General features: G+C 45.2%; 1 long non-coding RNA gene across 1 annotated transcript in view; it reads left to right on the top strand.

Moving 5' to 3' along the window:
* LOC109026878 (uncharacterized) overlaps nucleotides 1–25701 on the top strand; it is an 86477-nt gene extending 60776 nt beyond the window's left edge. Inside the window, exon 4 of the long non-coding RNA XR_002005930.4 lies at nucleotides 24716–25701. This is a non-coding gene — a long non-coding RNA (uncharacterized lncRNA). The remainder of the gene's footprint in view (nucleotides 1–24715) is intronic.
* Nucleotides 25702–26969: the final 1268 nt, after the last annotated feature.

Raw genomic sequence — 26969 nt, 5'->3', positions numbered from 1 at the left:
CAATGCGCAGGTTTGTTACGTATGTATACATGTGCCATGTTGGTGTGCTGTACCCATTAACTCATCATTTACATTAGGTATATCTCCTAATGCTATCCCTCCCCACTCCCCCCATCCCACAACAGTCCCTGGTGTGTGATGTTTCCCTTCCTGTGTCCAAGTGTTCTCATTGTTCAGTTCCCACCTATGGGTGAGAACATGTGGTGTTTGGTTTTTTGTTCTTGCAATAGTTTGCTGAGAATGATGGTTTCCAGCTTCATCCATGTGCCTACAGAGGACATGAACTCATCCTTTTTTATGGCTACGTAGTATTCCATGGTGTATATGTGCCACATTTTCTTAATCCAGTCTATCATTGATGGACATTTGGGTTGGTTCCAAGTCTTTGCTATTGTGAATAGTGCCGCAGTAAACATAACGTGTGCATGTGTCTTTATAGCAGCATGATTTATAATCCTTTGGGTATATACCCAGTAATGGGATGGCTGGGTCAAATGGCATTTCTAGTTCTAGATCCTTGAGGAATCGCAACACTGTCTTCTGCAATGGTTGAACTAGTTTACAGTCCCACCATGTTGTTGGAGTCCTTAGGTCAGCTGTCCTGGTCCTTGGTCAGCAGGTGGGTGGGCCTGAAGCCTAGAACCACGGGGGTGTATCTGCTAATTGGGTTTAAAGGAGTAGGCCTTGAGGCTGGGTCAACAAGTATGAGCCTGTATCCTATGTCTGGGGGGGCTGACCTGGATCCTGGGTCCATAATATCTGACCTGGTGCTGGAGTGGGCCTTGAACCTAAGTCTATAGGAGCCAGCCAGGTACTGGGACGGACCTCACACCTGGGCTCACTGGATTGGGCCTGGAGCCTGAGCCCATGGGGGCTATCCTGGCTCTGGGACAGGCCTGAGTTTGAGGGGGTGGGTATAGGTGCTGGCTCTGTAGGAATGGGCCTGGAGCCTTAGTCTGTGGTGGCTGGCCTGGGACTATGGTCTACTGTGGTGGACCTAAACTCAGTCTGCTGGAGACCTGGACCCTGGGCTGCTAGAGTTTGAGGCTCCAGGGACTTGCCTGGCATTGGGCAGGCCTGGAGTCTGTGTCCGTGGGTGCCAGCCTGATGCCTAAGACTAGGAGCACAGACTTGGTATGGGGGCTCTAGTGGCTAACTTGACTCAAGGATAGTCTGGAAATGAGCTGGGCTGAAGCCTGGGGCTCTAGGGGTTGGCCTGGTGCTAGGTAAGCCTGGAACCTGTATCCACAGGGAGCCAACCTAGAGGCTGGGTCTGCAGGTGGTGGTCTGATGACTAGGACTTCAGGGGCTGGCTTGGTGCTGAGGTGGGCCAGCCTGGTTCTGGTGGTAGTCCAAAGTCTGGGGTCACTGGGGCCAGCTTGGCCCTGAGGTGGTCCTACAGTCTGAGTCCATGGGGGGCTGTCTTGGCACTAGGGAAGGCCTAAAGTCTGGAACTGCTGGGACTGGCCTGGTGCTGGGGCCTAGGGTCACTGGGGTCAGCCTGGCAGTGGGACAGGCCCAGAGACTGCATCTACCAGGCAGGCCTGGCGATGCAGGATCAGATCTGGCACCAGGGTAATCCTGGAGGCTCAGTCCACAGATACTGGCCAAGAGTCTGGGGCTGTGGGGTCAGCCTGTGGCTTTTAGGGTGGCCTGGAGCCTGAGTTTGTGGTGCTTGGCCTGGAACTAGGGTAGGCTTTTGAAGTTCAGGGCTGCTGAGGTTGACCCAATGCTGAGGTTGGTTTGGAACCTGAGGCTGCCAAGGCCAGCCTGAAGGTGGGAAAGGCCTGGAGATGAAAATCACAGGGCAGGCCTGAAACTGTGGGATCCCCCATGGCAACTGGGGTGAACTTGGAAGCTCAGTCCATGGGTGCCAGTCTGAAGCCTGGGGCCATGGGGATCTGCCATGTCCCCATGTTGGTTTTTACTGGGGTGGGCCTGGTGTTGGAGTCAATGGCAAAGTCCAGTGCTCACCTCCCTCTTCTTCCCCAACACAGGAGGTTTCTGTCTACATGTTGTGCTGCCTGGGGTTGGGAGGAACGTGGTGAGGGTAATGTAAAACTGTTCTTCCTGCACTCTTCAATGCATCTTCTCTTACTTCTGTGTTACCCCCAGATGCTGTAATCTCTCTCCTGATTCCTTAGTTCTTGTGAAGGCATGTTTGTGCATGAGTAGTTGTTCGAATTGTGGGGGACAAGCACGAGAGAGTCCTATTCTCCCATCTTCCTGATGCCAGTCCTCCCAGAATAGCAACTTGATTCAATAATTGGAGACTGGGCTGGCCAAGTTGACATATCAAAACAACCATCACATATACCTACCTTTTTAGTCACTGAAAGGATTGTGATATTTGTAAATCACTTTAGCAGTGTCTGGCACATAATAAATAATTTTTCACTTATTTACATAATCATAATTGTAATTACACTCATTTAATTATGAATATTACCAGTTATATGACCTTAAGCCAATCATGTAACATGATTAATCTTCAATTTCTTCATCTGTAAAATGAGGGCATTGGAATACAAAGTTGCTAGTACATCTTCATTCTCTTAAAGTCTATGGTTTTTTTGGCCATGTTTGAGGAATGAAGGCTAAACAAGCCAAAACTGGGAAGAGAAGTGAACTGGAGTGACACAGAGATAGAAAAAAAGGAAGAGGTCATGGCATAGGTGGAAGAATGACAACAAAGAAACTTCTAAACTCCACAAAACACCTTGTAAATGCATAGATTGTTCCAGATGTCATCAAATAGAATAGCCTATGTCTATGGTCCTGACTCCTGGGTGCTCTGGTCCAGCACTGTACAATTCATGTCAGTGGTAATAAGAGCCCAACTTTCCTGCGGGTTAGACTTGTTCAGGTAACACTCAGCCAGCACCTACTCTGTGTCAGCCTGGGTTGATGCTGCTGTGATAAACTTGGGAGAAGTTGATTCTAATTCTTCATTAGCATGAAACACTTCCCTCTGATAAACTACTTTTATTCTTCCTTGGCATCATTTCCACAAAAAGTGTTCTTTCCAAGAAAGAGCCTCCAGGTTATATGCCAACCTGGGAGTCTGGGTACAATTAAGGCAAGCACTCAATGTTCCCAATTCCACCTTGAAATATTATCAACCTTGAAAGATAGTGCCATTTAGATTTCAAAACAAAGGTCCTGACATTTCCCCAGTTATGACGAGAAGAAAGGATGCATCAGAAATCAATGGCTAAAAATGGGTCAAAAAGGGCTCAACCTGCCAAATTGTCCCCTGAGGAAAGTTGAAGTGCTGGGTTTGTAGTGATCTAAGTCCTCAGCAATTCCTCATGTCACAAGGAAAGATGGACGCTAAGGGAAAGGCAATGGTGGACAGCCTGCAGGAAGAAGGAAAAGGAGCTGCTTAGATATCTGATTGTTTGGAAAGTCACTACTCAAAAATAAAATGAGACACCATTCTTATTTCTTAAAGAGAAATATTTTACTTGTGGAATTAAAACTCAAATTACAAAAACATGAACTACTGTGGGCTGGCTGACGTTCTGGCAGATGCTCTTATGTAAGCCTCCACTGCTCACGGCTCGAGGATTTCAGGAGAATGGGACCCCAGCTCTCTAGGTTGCCCAGTCTCAGCTTAGGTCATATTAACAAAAACTCACATTTCATAGGCCATGGCTTCACCTTCACACATGGGCATGATCCCTCTTCCTTCTCACTCCTCTAGTTATTTCTGGGAGACTCCTAAGGGAATCAGTCATGTGCTTATGTCAAGATCAACAAGCCTTTTGAGTTTCCTTTGGCTTTCCATTCAGTGAGGTTTTTTTCCAAGAACTCTGTGACCATCCTCTAACAGATGCTGAATGCCAGCTCCCACAGCTCTGGTCTTGATCTCCAGGTTCCGCAAACCGCTCCCTCCCCATTTTCCTTCGTGCCAAAAGGCGGTAATAGCTTCTGCTCTTACAATCTCTGGGGAACCACACCATCCTTAAGAGTTTTCTACACTCAGCCCACACATTTGTAAATAGTTCCTTATTAAACTCTTCTCAAAGCATCCCATATGAGCATGCCATCCATTTCCTCTGGGTCTCCGTGCAATATACCAGATGTGTCTGAATCTCAGTTTGAGCCTTAGGCTAAAGCCTCTGTTATGCCATGAAGACACTGCAGGTCCTATTGAACTGTTTGGTGAAAATGATTTAGAAGACTAAAAGATGATGCTTAAGACATTTTTACAGTTGAAATCAAAATCGTGGTGTTTGCCTCATGACCTCTGAAACTTAATCTATTGGGTAAAAAACTGTCAGCAGCACAGCAAGACCAATCATTTTTAAGTCCCCAAAGAAGTCATATGTTCAACAGGAAACACAGGTCCTCCCATGTCTGAGCACACAGAGGCAGTAGGATTGGCAGCTGCTGTAGGAGATGTTTTCAAAACACAGTGACCAGCTGGCCTCGCTCTCGCACAGCCAACACCACAAGGGATTGGAGGGTAAAGCCATGACAGGCAGTGTCACTATCTGCTGCTTCTTAATTCCTGCAGATTCAGGGACCATAGATTCCAATTCTCCACCTCGACTCACCTCATCAGAAACTTGGAAAACCTCCACATTGTCTGTGTTGACATATTGACCTTACTCCAAGTGTATGGGTAGCATGTGTTTTAAAACCCACTGGACATAGAATTATAGGCTGACCATATGATTTTTAAATTTCTTTTATCATTTAAACGTGTTTTTCTACTTCCTCCTGGCCTCTATATTTTCCTACAAGAAGTCAGCCATTAATCTGTTCATTGTTCCTCCACGTGTAGTTATCATTTTTCTCTTGCCCCTTTGAGATTTGCTCTTCATCTTTGGCTTTCAACAGTTTGAGGATGTGCCTCGGTGTGGACTGACTTATATTTATTCTCTGTTTTGTTGTATGTAAACAGAAATGGCTTTTGCTTCCAGGTATGATAGAAAAGATATTACTGAACAAAACATGCTACAGAAAACAACTATAAAACCTGGACATATTAAGCAAGCATGTAAAGGTCATGCGGGGTGAACAGAAGCAGACAAAGTGTAGAGGACAGAGTCACATATCCAGACTTATACACTCAATTAGAAAACTCAATTGTAAGAAGACAACTCATTGTTTAAAAATGAACAAAAGATTTGAACAGGTACCTCACTAAAGAAAATACACAAATGGCCAATACATACATGAAAGTATTCCATATCTCTAGTCAAAATTAGTAAACATATCACTAGTAAAATCATCACTAATAAATAGAAATTAAAACCGTAATGAGATGGTTTTATATACCTACTAGAATGGCTAAGGTTAAAAAGACTGACAACACAAAATGTTGACAGGGATGTAAACGACTAGAACTCTTACCCCTGCTGTTATGAATGTATGATGGTAAACCACTTTGGAAAACAGGATGGCAGTATATTTATAAAGTTAGACATACACTTAACATACAACTCAGCAAGTCCACTCTGGGTAATTTTTCAAGAGAAACAACATATATCCATACAAAGACAAGAGCATGTTCATAAAAGCATCATTCACAATATTCCAAACTGGAAGGAATCTAGATACCATCAAATGGTAAATAGAGACACTGTGTGACATACTGGTACTATGAAACCCTACACAGCCATAAAAAGGTGCAAAATATTAATACATGTAACAACATGAATGCATCTCAAACATGCTAAGTGAAAGAAATCAAACACAGCTACATACTTATGAGTCCACTTATGTGGAATTCTAGATAAGGCATTACTATTATGACAGAATCAGATCAGTGTTTGCCTCGGGTAGAGGATGGGGGTTTGGGTCCAAAGGCACCTTTTCAGGAGTGAACTGTCCTATATCTTGATTGTCTGGCTACATGATTGTATACGATGACCAAAATTCATCAGACTGTACACTCAAATAGGTGAATTTTATATGTAAATAGTCTTTATAAATTTCCACCTTAAAAAATACACATTATCCCTGCACCCCACCCCCCAAAAAAGATCCTGCTACTTTTTCCATGGAGTCAAAAGAACATCAGCTTGACTCTGGATTCCCAGGGTCTGATTCCTAGCTCAGGCAGTTTCTAGTTTCCTACACTTCTGTACTTTACCTCACCCATAAGATAAAGACAGTATTACTAACCTCACTGGGTTGCTGGGAGGATTAAATGAGGCAATAAACACACGCTCTGCATTAGCTATCACTGCAGTCTTTTTTCTTAAGAAGAATATATTTCTAGAGCTCCCTCTGGGACCCTGGAGTGGTATCCAGTGCTTCAGTTGGGCAGTTCCACCCAATAAGGAACTTCATGCTGTGACCTACAAAATGACAAGCCCTCTGGATCCCGCTGAACCCAGCAGGATGGAGTTGGGTTTTGGTATCTGGGATTTAGCCAGAAAAGTGTGGCCCTCGGCTATCTAAATTTCCTACTTCTCTTCCTATTTCATGGAACTCCAAGGCACCAATGTCAGCTGTTTTTTAGGGTCATCTTCTCAGGTCAGTAGGACTGACTTAAAAAGGTAAAATCTGAAAATTCCACGACATACAGTTCTTTTATCTGTTGTCCTCATATTTGCCTCTATTTTGTGGTATAATGCAGACTTTTACAGCAAGGAAATAGCCATCTGATTTTTTTTTGTAAATAGCCCTTTATTATGGTTGCATTTATCTTATAGTTATTGTTTCCACTTTCAGATGGGGAAGCTAAGGCATTTCATCTAACTATAACTCTAATATCGCTATATTAAACAATAGTATAAAGATTATAAGCAAGGTTTAAACAAGACTATAAAGCATGGTTTCCATATGGGCTTTATTCTCTCCTCTTCCATAGTTTCAAGCACAGATTTTGGGCTTGGGCTCCCTTTGTACAGCTGCCTTGGATGATTTATGTGGAGTCCAGGCAGGAACCCTGACTCCCATGGCCTCTGAGGCATCTTACAGTGAGTTACCTTGTTCCTTGTTTGCATTACACTGGACAAGGAGTTTGGTCCTCTGTTGCATATATAATGTAACTTATTTATAGTTTATATTTATGTCACACTTCTACATTATAAAATATCAGACCCTCTAAGTTTTCTACTTACAATTTCAGAATTGTTATTGCAAATGAATTAACTTGCATTTTCTCCTTTTGCAAGGCTGAGGTGAAAACTAATGACGTAGATAACAGATTTTTTTTCCCTTGGTGATTAGAAAGGTTTTAGCTTCATTATTTAATCCCCAAGGACAGGGTAAGTGATTCCACTGTATGAATGAGTTGCAGTCTACAGTTCCATTTCAATTAAATTTTTTTTCACAATATGGTTTGTCAAATATCAACAACATGAGTGCTTGAGGACAAATTGTTTTTAAGATTTCTATAAGATTATTACCCTATCACACTGATTCTCAGGAAATTTATTAAATTTACAACGGGAGCATTATTTCCCATAGTTACATTTTGGTGATATTTATATTCTCATCTATTTTGTTCTGCAACAAATGGAATCGTTATACGTGTTAAGGAACTGCCCCTTTGCTCCAGGAATTCCATTTCTAAGAATTCATCTCAAGGAGGTAGGAACCTGGAATTAGACGTTTATGGGGCAGGTGTATCCCATTGTCCACTTGGAAGTCTCTGAGAACTGATGAATGGAGATCCGACTTAAATGTCTCCCATGCTGGGCCTTGGCACATGTTGGGCTCTGTGTAACTTCCGAGGGCAATGTGAAGAGTGAGAAAATTACATCTGGCATTGGTTTCGGTGAGGCATTTTAAGCAAACGCAGGCCAGATTAAATCTATTCTGCAAGAGACTGGATGCCAATTTAGCTGTTACCTGAATCAATGAAACAAGCTGAATTTTTAAAGGTTGTGGAGACTGCGATTAGAAAGCCGGTAATTGGGTAAGTGTCTGTTAGCAGGACAAGCCAGATATATATTGATCAAGAAAGGAAAAAGTCTGACTTGATTAACAAACCTTCTCTGTGTCAATAAACTAATGGTTGGTTTTAAAATGTAATTTTGCTTCCATTCTTCAGTAAGGGGCCAAAAATAGCCCAGGGAGGGGCTGTGGAGAAAGTTAAAGTGTTTCTAAATAAGGAGCTTCCACTGATGTTTGGAGAAAACTGGTAATGGAAAAGGATAGAGTATCTTGGAAACAGATAGAGTGTCTGTCTCAGGAAGAGGCTTTTCAATCCCTCCAATGGCATAAAACAATTCAACCAGGTTTTACACTGAAGGCTACAGCATTAGACTTGTGGCTCCACATTCAGCTCTAAAGTGATTTTTGCTGGAGGCAAATGTGTCAAGAAAGAGAAATCTTTCTCTCACAAAAAACCTCTTACACAATTGTATCCCTCCAGGGACTCTCAGAACAATCCCTGCATGGGGACCTGAGACACCAAGTCATGGCTTTTCCTTCTCTGGAAAGCAAATGGGATTGATGTATGTACTGGGAATTCTCCCTCATCCTGAAGCAAAACACACCCAGGTCCGTGAGCCCTCTTCCCAGATGAGGCTCCCTGTCTGCAGAATGGGAGAAGAACAGGTAGGCTCTGCAGATTCCCCACTCAGTGCCTCCGGGTTGGAAATTACAAGTACTGACTTCTTAGGTTTCTAGTAAACAATAGGAAAAACCTGCCCTTAGATGTCCCAAAGAAGTTAGAGTTTTGAAACTGGATATGGAACCCAGCCTGCAGCTTGGGACTTGAGGAAACTAGGAGGAGGTGTCTGGGCCCCGTGAGCCTCCGGTCTCTCCCTCCCACCACCCACTGCTGTAGAAGTAACACCATCAGGGCCAGTGCTGATTCGATGAGTAAAGAATCCCCCTCTTGGCAGGGAGCAAGAGCAGTGTGGGTGCTCCCTGGGCATTAAATTGTATTTGACAGCGAATGAAGAGCGTGGTGAGCTCTCTGCCCACATCTGTCTTTGTGACTTCTATCTCATCGCATGAAAACAGAACTGGTTTGACTGAGAGCAGAGGCTCTGAGTCTGATAAAACCCAAAACAATAACATTTTATTCTAATGGGAGGGTTGAGATGGAGAAAGTGGAAGAAAAGTAATAAAAAGAAGGTAAATCTGGGGGAACATGACCAAGTTGTTTTGTTGCCAACCACAACAAAACATATTGCAAGGATAATAATTGGCTCCACAAAGGACTTTCTTATTTGAATGCAGCTGGGAGAGAAGGCAGGAGAGGGGAGAGAACCTATAAAATTCCTAGACCAAAATGTTCTGGGTGCTCATGAATCTTGAGTCAGTACTTACTGTTTTCCTTCCCCACACCATCATTTGTCCAATTTTTTTTTTTTTATCTCACAACGTGGTGATTTTGCCAGCACTTAGGGAGATGTTCTCAGTATCCAGCCCTCTCCAGAGTGTGTGGTTGCACAATTCTGTGACAGCAGCCATGCCCCTACTTCTGCTTATCACAGCCACCACCGACGCCACCTCCAAAACTGCAGTGGTACTCTTCACGGTCATGACCTTTCACCTTGAACAGCTTGGACATTAGCTCCTGAGATTTGTTGGGGTGTTTAGTGCCTCAGGAAGGAACCCTTGCTCTCTATGGGTCTGGCCTTCACACCATAAGGTATTTAATGAGAATGTCGCAGCATTGACAATAAATGGAAGCAAATGCCTTTTTCCTTTCTTTGGTGGTGGTGGTTTTGCTTTTGATGTATTCAGTATTCTAGAAGCATGGCAGATAAAATTTCCTAGGAAAACGTTTTCAGGAAATGCTATGTGAAAATGGTTTGGAAGGCAGGAGGATGATGACTGGTGTGCACAAGCACTTTGACCCCAGCTCCCAATACTTCCTGCTGTTCCTCTCCTTAGGCTAACATTTTGGCACAAACATTCCCCTGTTTGCACAGACATTCCCCTCTCCCCAGAAAAAGAGGCCCAGGAATTTCTGCTAGCTATCTCAGAAGGCAATCAACTACATTATGCTCTGAGGTGGGCTAGGAGAGACTGGTCAGCTCTGTCACTTGGGGTGGCAGGAAGGAAATTGGATGGCCGATGGTAGCAGGGGAAAGCCTTAGGCAGAAACTGGCTCTGTGAGCCACATGTGTGGATAGGAACTGGCCTGAGGAAGGGGGCTTGTTCTTCTTGGAGGGATGAGGAAGCCCATTTGGCCCAGGGCTGTGGGGTAAAGGGAGGCTCAGTCTCCTTATCTCTGGTGCGCCGTCAGGTCAAGGCTTAGAACAAAAAGTACTAACCAAAGAGAGCCCTTGGAGAGCTGGGTCTGGCTGCTGGGATACGGGGAACTGTGTCAGAGTCTAGCGAGGAAGGGAGGCAGCCACAGGTGCTTGGGTGAGGGTGTGCAGCAAGGCAGAGCTGGGCTGGTTGTGACAATGGCCAAGTTCAGGATGATGAGACCTGGGAGAAGATCCCTTGTGGGGAGGGCACGGGTGCCTCATGCCTATGTGAACTTGGCTCAACTGTTCCCTCTATTCAAACGAGTCGCCTGGCTCCACACTGCCCTCCCACCCCCAGCAGAACAGAAGGCAGAATCCAAGCCACTTGTATCCCTGGCTGTGGAGCAGTGCAGCCTGCTTTACGGAAGTGCTAGAAGTCAGCACCAGCACAAGTTGCAGGAAAACAAGGACCGGTGCTTTGCTGTGTATCACCAGCAACCTGGGAACCTATTCTCAACTTTAGGAGCCTATCTTCTCCAGGGCATGCTTGTTCAGGTGGCCTAGCAGAGCTGCAGGAATGGCTGGGTGGTGGCCCTCAGGCCAGTGACCCATCTTCTGGCCCTCATTCCCCTGACTTTGAAAGCAATTTCATTGGAAATGATCCCTAGGGAGTTTTCATTTCGGGATGGGGATGACTTATCCTGCCCATAAGGAGGAGATGGTCCATAGAGGAGGCTGGTTAAGTTATCTGGGAGGCGGCACATTCTGTATGATTTTTTATAATTTAAATAATGCAGATAAAAGAACCTTCTTCCTTCTATAGAACTATATAACTGGGGTGGAAAAAGCCTTAGGCTTGGAGTCAGGACACCTGTGTTTAACTTCTGGCTGTGTTAATTGCCGACTTTGGGTCCCTGAGTTAAAGACTTCACATCTTTAAGCCTTTGGGCCTCAGTCCTTCCATCTATAAGATGGGCATAATCAGGCCTAATCTTCCTCTCTTAACAGGTTTAATCAAATAATGATAATGATGCTGTTGTTGATGCTGATGATTTGTATCACTTACACAGTGCTCCCATGTTTCAGGTACACCACATCTATTCATTTAATCCTCTTACCAATTCTATGAGATAGTTACCCATACAATCCTTGTTTTATAGAAGAAAAAACTGAGGATAGCAACTTACTTGCCCGAGGCTGAACAGCTGGCCAGCGGTGGCAGAGGCAAAACTGAATCCTGGGCAGCCTGGCCCCAGGGCTATGCTCCCCGCCTCACACTGCGTCTTCTCCAACACAATAGATGTGAAACTGTCTTGGAAATCTCCTGCCTCCAGAAAGGAGGTGTTCAGCACATCGCATAAAGAATCGAAGACTAAATGAATACATAAAGTACTAAATACATATGGAGATTTCATTTTTATTATGACTAGAAATTGGGCAGTTGTGACCCCTCTACAATAAACCCAAATGTGAATTCTGCTCAGTGACCAAATGCCATCTGGTGGGAGATGAGTCCCTGGCCGCAGGCGGCACCAGACCAGGAACAGGTTGGTGTGTGGAAGGGGAAAGGGTGGGGCTCTGAAGGGCAGACAGCCCAGCGCCGGGCCTGGGAGCATGCTGGTGGCTGCCCCAGAATGAATAGGGAGTGCTCAGGCCTGAAACCTTTTTCTTCAGCTGGCTGGGAAGGGGAATCTTTCATTCCAACAGACCATTATTCTGACTGATGAAGAGAGTAGCTTCTTTTAGGAGACGCTGACAAAGGCCATTTACAAAGAGGCTAGAGGAGGAGGAATTGAGCCGTGTGCTGACACGGGCAGACGGTGGCCAGGCGCAGTCCCTGGGGGCCTCGGCGCCGCATTGCAGACACATGTCAGCCCGCAATGTAAATGTGGCGGCAAGGGTTGTTTTACTCTTCGGCTATGACTGGAATCAATGGCCAGCTGCGCAGAAGCCATCCATCACCCCGGGAGCAGGCTATGAGATATGAGGCTGAAATTCCGGCACTGATCCTGCTGACAGCCACCTTTGCAGAGTGGGTGATGCATGTGTGGGCCAGTCAGCACCCCAGACTAGGGGACGACCCAGGAGGGAACTGGGTCAAAGGCCAGTCCCGAGGCCTTGCTCAATGCCTAGGAGCAGTCAACCCTGTTTTTGAAGGACAGGACATACCGCGGAGGAGCCAGGCTGCAGAGAGACCCCCTGGGGAAGCACCATGTTTCCCAAGGACCCTCTATCCCCATACCACATACAATCTCTGCCTATTAGCCTACCCACAGTTATAAAGGGATCTTAATCCCCCCCTCCCTATCCAGTAGTTTCTGTGCCTACCTCAGTGAATGCAGCCACCACATTGGGGACCCTGAGATCTGGGAGCCACTCCTGGACTTCCTTCAGTCCTCACATCCCATCAGCCATCAGGTGCAATAGGGCTTCCTCCGCAACAGCAGCTTTGAAATCCTTCCGTGACCCACAGGGAGAAGTTTGATGTTGTGACCCTTTATACCATAAAACACGTGCACATACACACATACCTGCAACAAATACTGTATGAAGCAATACTTACTCTTCCCACATGTGGTGCCTTCTCAGGTTTTATTTCATTCTATTTCACTAAAATTCTAGTCACAACTGAGTAAACTTCATGCCTACTAATGTAGCAAGACCCACAGTTTGAGAAAGATCATCCTTTCAGTCTCTTGGATCTAATGCCTTCTCTCCATCTCCACTGACAGGTCCCTGTGTCAATACCCATCATCTCCTGTCTGGGTGACCCTGACAGCCTCCAGACTGCTTTCCCCTTGATCATTCTTGCTCTTCTTCAATTCACTCCCAATCTTGACTCGCCGTGAATGAAACTACTGAAGATGAGGTATAATCATGCTGTTTCCATGGTTGGAACCCTTGACTGGCTACCTGTGCTTCTGTATAAAGTCTGACCCCCTTACCATCCTCCAGCCCCTGTATGATATGGCCTCCACTTCTCGAGCCTTATCTTTGCCCATTCCCCCATCCCTCTCTTCAAGCTGGTCATGCTGAATGTCTTCCAGGTCCTTGAACTTGCCATGCGGTGTGGGATCTGAGTCTTTGTACAGTCCTGGTTTCCTCTTTCTGGAACACTTCCTCCTCTCCTCTTCTTTGGGCATAGTGGTCTACAGTAAGCAACAATGAGATGATACATATGCCTTGGTATAATGCAGGGGGAGACTCCAAAGACTTAGGATATGGGAAAGAATATTGGAGTCACATTATCACATGCTCCCAGCTCACGTGCTTCTGTGTCCCCTGAAGGAACCAGAGTCCACTCCTTCACCACAGCATGGAGCACGAGTAAGGGATGCAGCTCTCTTTTACCACAGCATGCAGCATGGGTAAGGGAATGTTCCCATGGTGGATACTGCTGGTGCTGTGCCAAGATTCCCCTCGTGAGGCGGGAGCTTCTATTGCCCAGCTGTTTTGAGTGCTATTGCCTTCTCCATAGAATCCCCTTCCACCAAACAGGAGCCATTCACCAGAGATCATGCCACTCCAATCATGTTCCTAGGCAACCAGAGGCCAAAGACTGTCCCAAGGTCTCTAACCTGGCCCCCTTGCCTCAAAGTGGTACCAGCTCTGTGGCACTATTCACATTCCAGCACTCTGGGGACCAGGCAGGAATGAGTGTCCAGCTCCCCGCTGCACTGTCCTGCTTCCCTCACTCCCCTTCTCCCATGAGCAGGCCCCAGTAAGTGATTTTCACAGATAAACCCTGTTCTGGCTTCATTTCCAGGGAACCTGAACTCTGACAGCCCACATCTTGGAAAAGCATAGAGATGGCTGTCCTCTGAGGGTCAGAACAAAGAAGGGAGATGCTGCCATTGAAAGAGCCTATTTAATGGTTTCAATGTGGATATTTAGATTCCTGAGTGGTAGAGGCCAAGGAGCAGCAATTATCTGCTAGATGCAAAGCTGGTGAGGTCTCTCATGAGTATGTGGCCAGGTGGCATATAGAAATATAGAATGTTTGACCTTCAGGGACCTTTGTCGGCAGCTGATAGGTCCCAGTATCCCTAGGACTAAGATGGATGGGAAGCCCGTGGAGGTGCTGCGTGGGTTGTGAAGCTGGAAAAGCTCTGTGCCTAACAAACAGGAGCCAAGCTTATAGATCAAGGCCCCCCACCAGCGCCCGGGGCTCAGATGGGTCACAGATCCAGAGCTTCCTGAGCAGAGAGGTGTGACATACTCCTGAGCAAGGACCCAATGATAAAAGGATCCTGTAGGTTTCCTTCCCACCCCCAGCCTTTTCCTAAAGGGCCTGTAGCCACTCACCAAGAGAACCATGCACTGGAAGAAGGAAATGCACAGCCATTCAGTGAATTACTGGTCTTTGACTCTTAGAAGATCACTGTGGTCTACCAGTCAAAAGGTGGGGATCAACAAACAATGATGTTTTGGTCCAAGTTCTTGTTTTGATCAAGGCTCTTGAGTGTGTAGTAAGAAAAGACACAATCAGCAGCAGGCAGAATCTCTCTATTGGCTGTCTGTCCTGTGCAGCAGGATTTATTTTTAGGTAAGGAGAATAGAAGCCCTTGGAATAGTCCCTCTTTCACCAAAATAGAAAACCAAAAGCAATACCCCATTTCTGGGAATCCCCAAGGGCCAGCTATTTACATGCATCCTCTTATTTAATGCGTATGGCCACCATGCAAGGCTGGTATCACTAACCTCATCTTGTAGATAAGAAACCTGAGTTACAGAGAAGTTGAAGGTGTTTCTGGAAAAATGTCCAGTTTTCCATTCCAGACCTTGGCAAGGCTGCAGGTGCTGTATGGCCCACTGTGGCCTGGAGTCAGTCTCTGCCCATGATGCTCTTTGGCCACAGCAACTGGCTGTTTGTCAGCCCCCTAACAGTTTGTCAAGTACTTTACTCCTGATTAGATTTCTAGTAAGAGTGGTGCTGAGGACTCTTTCTTTAATAGATATTATCATGAAACATCATATTCCACACTTGCCTCCTGCTTGAAAACTGATTGTGGGGACTACAACGAATTGTGGAATAATCTTCACTAATGCATAATTAATACATGCTGATTCAATTAGAGTCCCACCTACTATTCTTGCTAAAAAAATTTACATTTATATTATAACATTGACAAGAATGTGAGAAGGGAATAAAACTCGGGCTCTTCTGATCCTCTTCTCTTTGTTCTATCAGATGTGTTTTCTCCCTGCTCCTTGTGTTTTATTACTTTAAAATGCTGCAGAAAGCTGGGTGACATTCTGGCTGCAGTACCGTGGCAATGGGCTACCCTCCCCAAATCTAGAATCAGCCAGTCCACTTAGATGCCCCTCTCCTCCTCCCCATGCGCAAGTAGCTTTTGCAGCATGCTTATTCTTCTTCCTACACACCTCTTCAGTGTGACATCTCTCCTCTAGCCTCACAGCCCTCTCCAGTTCATACCTGGACTTCACAAGACTCAAACCCATCTTTCTAGCTGCCATTTCCCCCTTCCCATCCACTTTCTACACTCTTGACAGTGACCGTCCTTCTAAAACCATCAGTAATACATCCCTTCAGTAGTTCCCTATAGAGTAAATATGTTTTTTGCCCCTCAGTTTCACTTTGAGGAATTATCTGCCACCCCCTTCCCAACTCAAGGGGTGGGCATCGTGACCAGGCCTGTCCCAGTTTACTCCATCCCCACTGGCTGGGTCAGGGATGCCCTGCCAACCCCACCAGGGTGAATCCAGTTTTTCTTCTGGGATTTTCACTGGAGCTATGAGTGATCCATCCCTTAAGGATCAACTATCTGAGAAAGACCCCAAGACCAAGGAAATATGGGCTGAGGGAGAAGAAAGAAGGAGAGAAAGCGGGTGATGATTTTGCTGTTATCTGCAACCACAAAGTGCTAATGAACATATTCCCTAGAACTGATAGGACAAATTCTAAGTTTCCTTGTCCTAGATTGCAGGACCCTCTCTGAGATTTGGCCCTTTCTCCTTGTCCATCTCATTTCATGGCCTCCGCCCCATCAGGCCCCCATCACACACTCTGCTCAGTCTCCTGGGTGTGATATCTGATTTCAGGACTCTGTGTTTTTGCTGTGTTCCTCCTCTCAGAAACATGGTCTCCCAGTTTCTGCTCGGCTGTCTCCCTCTTCTCCTTTCATACCCAGCTCAAATGTCACCTTGCAGCTCCGTAACTCTCTGCTATCACCACGGATCAAATAAAGACCCTCATCTGTGCTATAACACCATCATGACTATCTCTGTTATTAAATCATAATTTCTTAAATTCCATTGATCTGTTTATTTTACAGCCATATGTTAAGTATATATTTGTAATTCAGTATTCCCAGGTCTACTTAATGTATTTATACTTGAGGCACAAATTACATACAGTAAGATCCACAGATACTAACTTTTCAATGAGTTCTGGAAACAGTATATAGCCATGTAACCACCCTGTAAAATGAGATCTAGAACCCCTTAGAAAGTTGTCTGGGGCCTCTTGTTCTAGTCAGTTCCTACCCCGCCCCCCCCCGGCACATACACAGGCAACCACTTTATAGCTTCTATCCCCATAGATTAATTTTTCGTGTCATCTGACTTCATATAAATGAATTTATGCAGTGTGTACTTTTTGTGTCTTGCACGTTTTGCTCATTTTCATGTTGAAAATGTTTTTGAAATTCATCCATGCTGCTGCATATATCAGCAGTTGTTTCACTTTATTGCTGAGTAGTATTCAGTTTTATGAATATGCCACAATTGCTTTATCATGACTTGTTCATGGATATTGGAGTTGTTTTCAGATTTTGAATGTTAAGAATAGGTTGCCATGAACTTTCTTGTTGTGGACCCGTGTTTTTGTTACAGGCTGGGTTCTCTGGAAGCAGATGCAGTTGGAGTTTGAGATATGAGATGTTTATTAAGCATCAATATCTGAAGAAAAGGAAAGGGGTAAGGAGCACGATTGGGCTGAGGAAGAAGTTGAACTCCCAGTGGATTAGGAAGGAATGCATGTAGAACCCACGTGATGCACTTGGGCCTCTCATCCTATTCCCTGGCCCCACTGTGTCATCTATCAGACTGTCCATGCTGGGCTGTAGGCAGGCCTCAGTACCCTTGCCTCATTCAGTTACTGGCTAAGAGCTACACAGGAGGAGGAGGATGTAACCTCTGGAGAGGTGGCCCCCTCTGTAGCTGCAGTAGATCTGGAAGACACAGACAGCTGGAGCTGTCTGCCTACTACAGTCCCCATGGCTTGGCAGCAGGTCCTTTCCTTATGGGAACTCTGGTTGGCTCGTCTCAGTGTCTGCCACAGGCTACTCCTTGGGCCACCTGGGTTCACTCTATATAAATCCAGACAGCAGGACCCTAGTGGGCCTCTTTTCCTGAGGGAAAACAGGTTAGCTGAACAGATGTACCCTCACTGCTGCAGTTGGTCTTGGGGACACAATGTATACTCACCAATACCCTCTTCTGTTCAGAGTTCTTCACAATCTCAGATGTATACACCACCTCCACTGGCCTCAGGGCTTACAGGTGGGACAATCCCAATCTTCATGCTGGAAACCCTGCTCTTCTCAGGGGAGGGCTGCTCTACTTGTCCATTTGAACTCACAATTGAATACAGTACAAAGAGGTGCCTGAGAGAATCATGTGGGATCCACAGGAATTTCTCTCTCCTGCCATATATTACAGGAACCCTGCTCTCCGCTGATAATAGGGTCAATTATCCCTGCCAAGACAGCGACTTTTTTTGTGTGTGTATGTGTGCTTGCTGGCCCCTGCATACAAGGAATACAAAATACCCAAGTGGCAGCTGTAGTTAATATTTTGATGGGACTCTTTTCATGCTCTCCAGACAAAGCATGCCCCTTTGGGGACTAGAACTTACTACCCTGCAGAACCCAGAGTTGCAGGAAGGAGAAGTACAAATTTCCAAGTTATGAGGGGTGATGGTTGGTGGGAACATTCCTATTTCTACCTCTTGGTTCCTCAACCTATATAGTCTTCCTATTGGGGGCAGAGAACCATATAAAATCTTTGGTTCAATTAACATACTTCATGCTGGATGGACAGTACTGCATTCTGCAGAATATTGCCTTTGAGCAGGTATCTTGGGCAGGTAGCATGTTGATACAACCAGTAGCTGTTTTGGTTGTAGACCCTATGTGAATTTTTCTATTGCCATCATAATGAATTAACACAAACACAATGGCTTAAAACAACACAAATTTATTACCTTACAGTTCTGGAAGTCAGAAGTCTACAATGACTCCTCATGGCTATTGTCCCTTCTGGAGGTTCCAAGGGAGAATCCTTGCTCTTTCCAGCCTGCAGGAGCTGCCTGCCTTACTTGGCTTGTGCTGTTCCTCCCTCTCCAAAGCTGGCAGCATAGCATCTGCAGGACTGTTTATCTCTGTCCTCTGCTTTCATCATCCCATTGCCATCCCTCTTATAAGGAGCCCTGTAGTTACACTGGGCCCACTGCATAATCCAGAATAATCTTCCCATCTCATAATCCTTAACTTAAGGTAACATATTACAGGCCCGGGGGATTAGGATGTGGCCATGTTTGGGGGACCATTATTGAGCCTACCATAGCCCCAGCTGGTTTCCCTTTGCTATACAGCAGTGGTTCTCAACTGAGGGCAATTTTACCCCCCAGGGATCATCTGACAATGTCTGGAGACATTTTGGTTGTCACAGTGGAAGAGGTGCTCCTGGCCTCTAGTGGGCTGAGGACAGGGTGGTGGTAAACATCCCACAATGTGTGGGACAGACCCACACAACAAAGAACCATTGGGCCCAAAATGTCAATAATGCTAAGCTTAAGAAACTCTGCTGTCAAGTGAGTCTCTTGGATCTTAAGAAAAAAGAGTCAGACTGTTAGGTCAGTTTTCAGCACCAGTGTTAGATGTGTCTTTACAAGACTGTCTTTAGAGTCCTGAGGAAAAAAGAATTTAGTCCTAGAGTTTTATGCCCGGCCAAAGTGTCAATCAAGAGTGTGTGTATATGAGCTGGATGGGAAGGTGTGCATGTTTTAACATGAAAGCACTTGTGACGTCTACCCCTTCCCCCATGCAGTAATTTGAAAAAACTATTTGAGGTGGTATCCCTCCCTCAGAAAAAACACAAGGAGTCTAGAAGATTAATGGCATTGGAAACTAGATGGAGAGAGTGGAATATGAGGCAAGGCACGTGAAGAAAACTAGAGCAGGAAATCAAAACAAATCCACTGGGCCTTATGCACACAGAATCTTCAAGAGGATGATGTAAATTCAGGAGCTATCAGCTGTAGATATTTAAAGTCATATAAACTGTTTAAAGTTATGATGAAAGGTCAATAGAGGAATAGAACAGAAAGATAACACTGGGAAGAGATCATCTTATGCCCTACTCTATAATTAGTGGTTTTTAAACTTGTCAATGTATTATATAATAAAAACAGATTAGTTTAAAAATACCTGTTTAAAAAACAAAATCTGAATCCCTATAATTCAAAATATACAATGAATCTTTATAAAGCTGCCTATTGTTATCTCAGAGGAAGAGAACTGGGTGCAACATAGGTTGCATCCAGTAACAGAGAACAGTTACATCAATTATGATATACTGGCTCCATTATGGTGTTATTAAATAATGGCCTCACTGAAAACTATTGTAGAAATATAAAAAATGTTAAGAAATAATGTCAAAGATATATGTATGTTTTATAAAATTATTCCCATTTGAAAATATTTTCCTAGTGATAGGAGTACCTGTATCAGACTAATGGGCTTACAGATAATACATAGTTCATATTTTTCTTTTAACCATTTTCCCCATATTCTATCTATACTGTTACTTTTATGATTAAAAAGCAGTTTCCCTTAAAAAGAATAAGTCAGTACTGTTTTTAGACAGCCCAAATGTGTCACAAAGCACACAGCTCTGGTAATTCTTGCTTAAAGGAAGGCTCTCTGTCTCTTCTTAAACAGGAGATTGGAAAATGACTACCTTCTGGTTAAAAAAGAAAACCACAGGCATTCTAGCAACAAACCACATCTTTAGTTATATCTTTCTTTTTTCTTGGATGAATGAAAAGAAATTCAGGAGCCTGTGTGTGTGTATCTGCTAACTGAGTCAAGATATTATGAACTAGACTGCTAGTACTGTTACCTGATTAAGAAAAGCTAGTGGGTTTCAGTGGGAAATGCAATGCTAGACACTGGGGGAAATTTCAAGAGATTCTGATCCAATTTAGAAGTTTTGGAGTCTGTATGCAGCCTCTGGGATGGATTGGATTTGCGCACAATAATGATTAAAGATAATTTAATGTGATAATATAAAAACATGCATGTTGTGGGGAATGGAAGAAATGGTGTGTGGCAGACACTACTGAATGTTCTAAAAAATATCTGCTCATCCTTATTCTATAATAGAATTCCCTCCATACTTTTTTTTAAACTAGGCAGAGGATTCCCCAGAAGAAAAGACTGTATTTCCCACCCTCTTGAAGCTGCTGTGGCCTTGTGACAAAGTTCCCCCACAGAGATGTGGGCAGAGGCATGAGGTGCACATCATTTCTGAGAAGCATCTTCACAGGAGAGGGCATTCCCGATCCCCACGTTTCTTCCTTGGGACTGAAATGTGACACGACAGCTTGATTGGTGGCCTTGGGGATGGAAGCCACACGTAGCAGAGTGGCAAGACAGAATGAGCCTTGGGCCCTACTTGGCTGAGACCCCCACACAAACTCTGGCTTACCTAATTCCAGACTTGTATGTGAGAAAGTAAACTTCTACCTTGTTTATGCCACCACATTTGCAGTTTCTGAAACCACGTCCTAGTCACACCAGGGAGGCGGCAGTGCAAGGTGGTTTCACTGTACTGCTTCAGAGTGATGATGGTCTGCCCAATGTCAAATTCACTCTTAGAACCCCCAAGAAAGGTTGCTTTACAAAACAAATGAGAAATAGCAGCATAGACTTTTTCCCAAGACCACAGACAGAAAAATGACACTGAGACTATGTGGTTTGGGGACTAGCATCAGTCCCTGGCAGGGGATACGGGGGTGGGGGGTAGGGAAGAGAGTCTCCACTGAAGTTAGTGCTTAAGACACTCAGTGCATTTTGAGTTAGGATGCATTCTGCATTCGTGGGCACCTGAAGCAAAAACACATCATCCCAAGGCATTCTATGCTGGAACAGAGCACCTGGGGGAGACAGGCCATGGGTGTGAGGAGATGAATCTCCTGAGAGCTGAGTTTGCAAATCAGCCTTATCAACTGATGGCGAACTATACCATCAATAGCAGCACTGCAAGGGAAATGGAGGAGTAGAGGGGAGGAGAAGGAGAAATGAAGGGAAACTAAGCTATGTGTGGGGTCATTCACCCTGCAAAAGTCAAGAGGTACTGGTTGGCTATCATGTCTTCAGTGTTTACCCACAGACTCTTTATAGCATGCCTGGGGGATAATCTCATTGGCTCAGGTTGTAGTTATTTTGGGGACCAGAGTAGAATCGGTGGTACATCCTGACTTTCAGAGCCGGGAGGTGTTCAAAGAAGGCCAGGTGTTCTGCAAGCCCAAAGTTTCATTCCCTCCACTCCTCCAGCAGTTCATATGCCATCTTACTGCTCAACTGTCTGCAGCCATTTCCAGGCATTTTGCAGATCACTTCCTGACTCCTAGTCTCTCCCAAATGGATGACTAAGACCTAATATTCTCAGTGCTCTTGCTTTTTATGACCTCTGTCCTTTCCCTCATCTGTTTGTACAGTCAAAAGTAGGAGAAGCCCTTGAAATTATTGCTTCAAAAAAGCTTGGATTATTTGTGCATATCCTGAACAGTGTTTGGCTCTTACGGAGCAAAACCTTTTCCCATTTTCTGCTGCTTTATTTTCTGCTGATAGTGAGTGCACTGTCTCAGACAAGGTTCTTGTGGGAGCTGAGCAATAGATATTAAAAATCCATCTCCTGTGATGAATGGGACCATCCAGGGTCCTGACAGAGCAACTTGAGTGTCTATGTTCCCCCTTGGATCTAACGCCTGTTTCCAGCTCTGCTGCCGGCCCCTTGTCATGGCAGGCTGTTCCCATGGCTTTCACACCCCTGGGAAGTAATGCAAGTGAGTCTCCCTTTCCTGGAATCACTGTCTGCTTGGGTGAGGCAGGGGTTTGCAGCCACACAAATACCTGATGCCTTTCTGGGCTGAGACTGTCACATTGCCATTTCTCAGAGAATCAAAAGGAGGAGAATCAACAATCTCCCATGAATGTTTTGAGATCACTTTGGGTAGGAAGGCAGTGGTAACATTAAGGCAGCTCAACAATTCCAAAAGACTCTTCAACAGCAGCCATCCACCCCCAAAACAACGGGAATGGGCAGGAACATTTGAGGGCAGCGTAAGTGTGAAGCCTCATGCTGTTGGAGAAGTTTTACACAGAAAACTAGATATGAATACACTGTTCTAGGGGTAAGTAAAGCACCTTAGAACAATATAACCAGCAAGGAAAAATCAAATTGTCAAGGAAGATGTTAACGTCTAATTGGAAGGTAGAAGCATCCAACTCAAAGCCAATAAACCAAAAAGCTGTAGTAACACTTGGGTTTCTATACCTGTAGAGGCATCTGAGAGGAAGGAGAAAGGTTTGAATAAGAAAGAAAATGGCCAGGTTGAGCTGAGTTGTTTCTCCCCTCTGGGTCAAGCAGACTGAAGAGGACTTCAGTTTCTGGCTGACACCAGCTGACTCAGGGTGCCTCCTGAACAAATCATTTTGGGGTGCTAGAATGCCAATACCGGCATCTGTGCAAGGCCTCAGGCAATGGAGCTACTCAGTCATGGTATGGTAGGGGTGCAGTTAGGGTTTCCAAATCTGTCTGGGCCAGGATTCACTTACACCCTTGGTTGGAGGCCCACAGCTCCAGCCACCATTCCTGAAAGCTGCCATGGAAGAGGTGGCCGCTGAGGAGATTCTGCTGGGAGTGAGGGCAGGCAGAAGAGGATTGTGATGAATGCACTCTGGTGAGCTTGGCCAGCTCCCTCCATAGCCTCAGGAGCCTTTGAGCACTTTTATCTCCACCCCATTGTGTTCCTGGAATGTGTCCCTTGGCTGTCAGGAGCCGAAGCAGGAGGGTCAGACCTGCTGGGTGAGACCATCCTACAGCTGTTAGAAAGAATCCTGGCTTCTTTATCCTGTTTCTTCCATTGCTGACTCATAGCATGTGGCCAGGGTGAACTGTGCGGAGGGAGACAGGACATTGTCAATGGTTTCCTGAGGGCAGGCGGGTCAGGGGTGTCACTCTGGCCAGGCTCCTGGCCCTCATGCTTTTGTCAGATGACTGGTCATCTCTGGAGAACATAAGGGGGCCTGAAAGGAACATCAAAAGATTTCAAGGCTGTACAGAGGGGCATGACCCAGCAACTACCACCTTCTCCCAGGTGCGGCCTGACAGGAGAAGGACAGGTTTGTCATTATCTTGGGATCAAGACCCAAGCTCTCAACTCCCATTAGGAACTTAACAGTGGCAGAGCTAAGAGCTCAGGCCCTGGCCCTGGCTCATAATTCTTTCTAGAGCTTTGTAGAAACTGTACAAATGCCAGAGTAAACACGCAAAACAGCATGTAGGGACCCCCCCTTATAAACAATAAAGCTCTGTGTATACTTGTTTCTAACCCACTTCAGCGTCTCATGGTGGTGACATGGGCTTTCTTCCGTGGAGATAAATGTTCAGACCCATTACTTGTGCTACCCTCCCACTCCTGCTGCTTAAAATGCTGCTGCTTGGGTGCCTGTCCACTTCATTAGCTAGGAAACCCATACTAGGCTTGAAGACCAAGTTGGAAGATTTGCTGAGTATAGAGCAATCCTTGAAGAATAATCTTCAAAGAAATTAATTTAGTCTTTCAAATTTAACCTGTGCTATGTATAAAATTCAGGTCTCAGTATTTCAGAATTCTGAAGAGGAAAGATTGGAGTCACAAATGAAGTCTTGAAGAAGTGGTACCCAGCCAGGGAAGCCCATAGCTTCCCACAGAACAAAACTGCAAGGACTGAGAACAGTTTTGTTCTCAGCTGAACAATTGGATTGTAACTGGGATCATTCATTCTGAGAGAAGCCAAATGACATTAACAGGCTGATGCCCTCTGCAAAGGCAACTGGGTTTGACTCATCTTGAGATTAGTATTCTTCCTTGGGGCTTTGTTGAGATTTATTCAGGGACCCACAGAGAACTTGAGCCCAGGGTTCAGCAGTAATTATACAAGATGGATGGTTAAGTCAAAAAAGATGGCAATGGCACTGGGGCCTAGTGGAGAGAATTTCCCAGCTGACCTGTATTCTTGTGTGAATCCTGTGCAGAGTTCATGTGGGAGCCACCAGGCAGGATGGGAAGGAGGGAGGGGAAGCCCGCCGGAAGAGGAACCTAGGAGGGAAAGACAAACTGATGGGGAGAAACAAACAATGTTAGATCTAGAAAGAAATTCAGATGGGAAGGGGACCGGGGAGAAGCAGGAGCCTCAAGTCACCAGCACCAGCTGGATACTAGCGTTGTGCCCTACAGGTTGGCAATTGTAGTGGGATAAATATCTTCAAGACATTGCCGATGTTTTTCCTCTCTCTCCACTCAGAAGTCTGCCCCAGAGGAGAGTTGACACACCAAAAACAAAACTTCTGTTTCAAAAATCCAGTCCCTGAAGGCAATCGGGAAAAAGTGTGAAGAACAAGGGCAGAGCTTCCCAACTTTGAGCCTGAGTGGTGAAAGGAAGCAAGAAGAAAAGGGGTTTGTGGGTGCTGGGGGGAGCCCCACAACTATACCCCCATCCTCTCCAAGATCCACCAGAACAGATACCTACATAAACTAGACGCATTTGAGAACGAAGGCCTCTTGCCCCCGAGGCAGCAGTAACAGACTTGTATGGCCCACATGTATTAGTCTGTTCTCACACTATTAAGACATACCTGAGACTGGGTAATTTATAAAGGAAAGAAGTTGAATTGACTCACAGTTCAGAATGGCTTGGGAGGCCTCAGGAAAGTTACATCATGGTGGAAGTGGAAGCAAACAGGTCTTTCTTCACACGGTGGCAGCAAGAAGTGCCAAGCAAAAGGAGGAAAAGCCCCTTATAAAACCATCACATCTCATGAGAACTCACTATCACGAGAACAGCATGAGGGTAAATGCTCCCATGATTACATTACCTCCCACCAGCTCCTTCCCACCACATGTAGGGATTATAGGAACTATAATTCAATATAAGATTTGGGGTGGGGACACAGCCAAACCATATCAGAGGATGAGCTAGGGGTGCACAGGGGGAGTAGGCTGTGAAGGACATGTAGTACCCACATCTCTAGGCCTGCAGGTACCTTTCAGACAGGAACAAGAGGAACGTGGTAACATTCCAGTGTGGCCTGGCCAGCAGGCACAGCCAGGTAATGTATGGTGCAGCGGGCACCAATGTGGCAGGGGAGGGCCAAGTGCTCCTGTGTCTACCCCAACACAAAGGTGCTTCTCCATAACCACTCCTACCCACCTCCCCCAAAATTGGCTGAGTTTAAGTTTCTGCAAACTGGCAAAATGAGGGCTTGAAATAGAAATTGTCTGTGGACTAAATTTTATACATGCTACAATATATTATCTCATTTAATCCTAACATTGTCATTCAGAAAGGGTTATTGTTCCTATTTACAGACAATATCAAACAAGACACAAACCTTCCAAGGCATTTGATATAATTCATGTAATTCAAGCAATATATAATGAGTCCTTTGTAAAAGCCGGATACTGGAATGACCAGTTGTAATAGTTTTCTATTGCCACATAAGGTTGACCACACTTTAACAGCTGAAAACAACACTCTTTTGCCAGTTCATAGTTCTGTTGGTCTGATGTCTAGCACAGTGTGGCTGGGTTCTCTGCTCAGGGTGTCACAAGGCTTAAATCAAGGTGTTGAGCAACTGGGATGAGTCTTTTGTCTGGAGGCTCTGGGAAAGAATATGCTTCCACACTCATTGGCACAATTGAGATCCTTGTGGTTGTAGGACTGAGGTCCCCATTTCCTTGCTGGCCACCATCCAGAAGTCACTCTCAGAGCCTAGAAGCTGCTCCCATGCCTTGCCGTGTGGCTGCCTTCATTTTCAAGCTTTGACCCTCTTCTTCCTCATCTGCAACCAGCTGGAGAAAGCTCTCTGTCCTAAAGGGCTCCTGCAATTAGGTCAGGCCCCTGTTTTAGGGTCAATTAGTTTGGGACCTTAATTAAATCTACAAAATTCCTTCACAGCAGCACCCAGATGGGTGTTTGCTTGAATAACTGGGAGGTGGTATGTGTGCATCGGGTGCTGGGTATCTGGGAGGACCACCTTAGAATTCTGTCTACCACGCTATTTTAGAGGACAATGGTGAACAAAGCAGATGAGGTGGGTTTTGCATTCCAACTGTGGAGACAGACTATAAACAAGCATACAAAGGAATAAGATCATTCCAGGCCACGGCCAGTATGTTAGGCTGTTTTTTTTTTTTTTATTATTATACTTTAAGTTTTAGGGTACATGTGCACATTGTGCAGGTTAGTTACATATGTATACATGTGCCATGCTGGTGCGCTGCACCCACTAACTCGTCATCTAGCATTAGGTATATCTCCCATTGCTATCCCTCCCCCCTCCCCCCACCCCACAACAGTCCCCAGAGTGTGATATTCCCCTTCCTGTGTCCATGTGATCTCATTGATCAATTCCCACCTATGAGTGAGAATATGCGGTGTTTGGTTTTTTGTTCTTGTGATAGTTTACTGAGAATGATGGTTTCCAATTTCATCCATGTCCCTACAAAGGACATGAACTCATCATTTTTTATGGCTGCATAGTATTCCATGGTGTATA

The sequence above is a fragment of the Gorilla gorilla genome, chromosome 4, assembly GCF_029281585.2.
Source record: "Gorilla gorilla gorilla isolate KB3781 chromosome 4, NHGRI_mGorGor1-v2.1_pri, whole genome shotgun sequence".
In the NCBI taxonomy this organism is placed as follows: domain Eukaryota; kingdom Metazoa; phylum Chordata; class Mammalia; order Primates; family Hominidae; genus Gorilla; species Gorilla gorilla.
The sequence above is the reverse complement of the archived record's forward strand: the minus strand, read 5'-3'. Positions and strand labels throughout refer to the sequence as shown.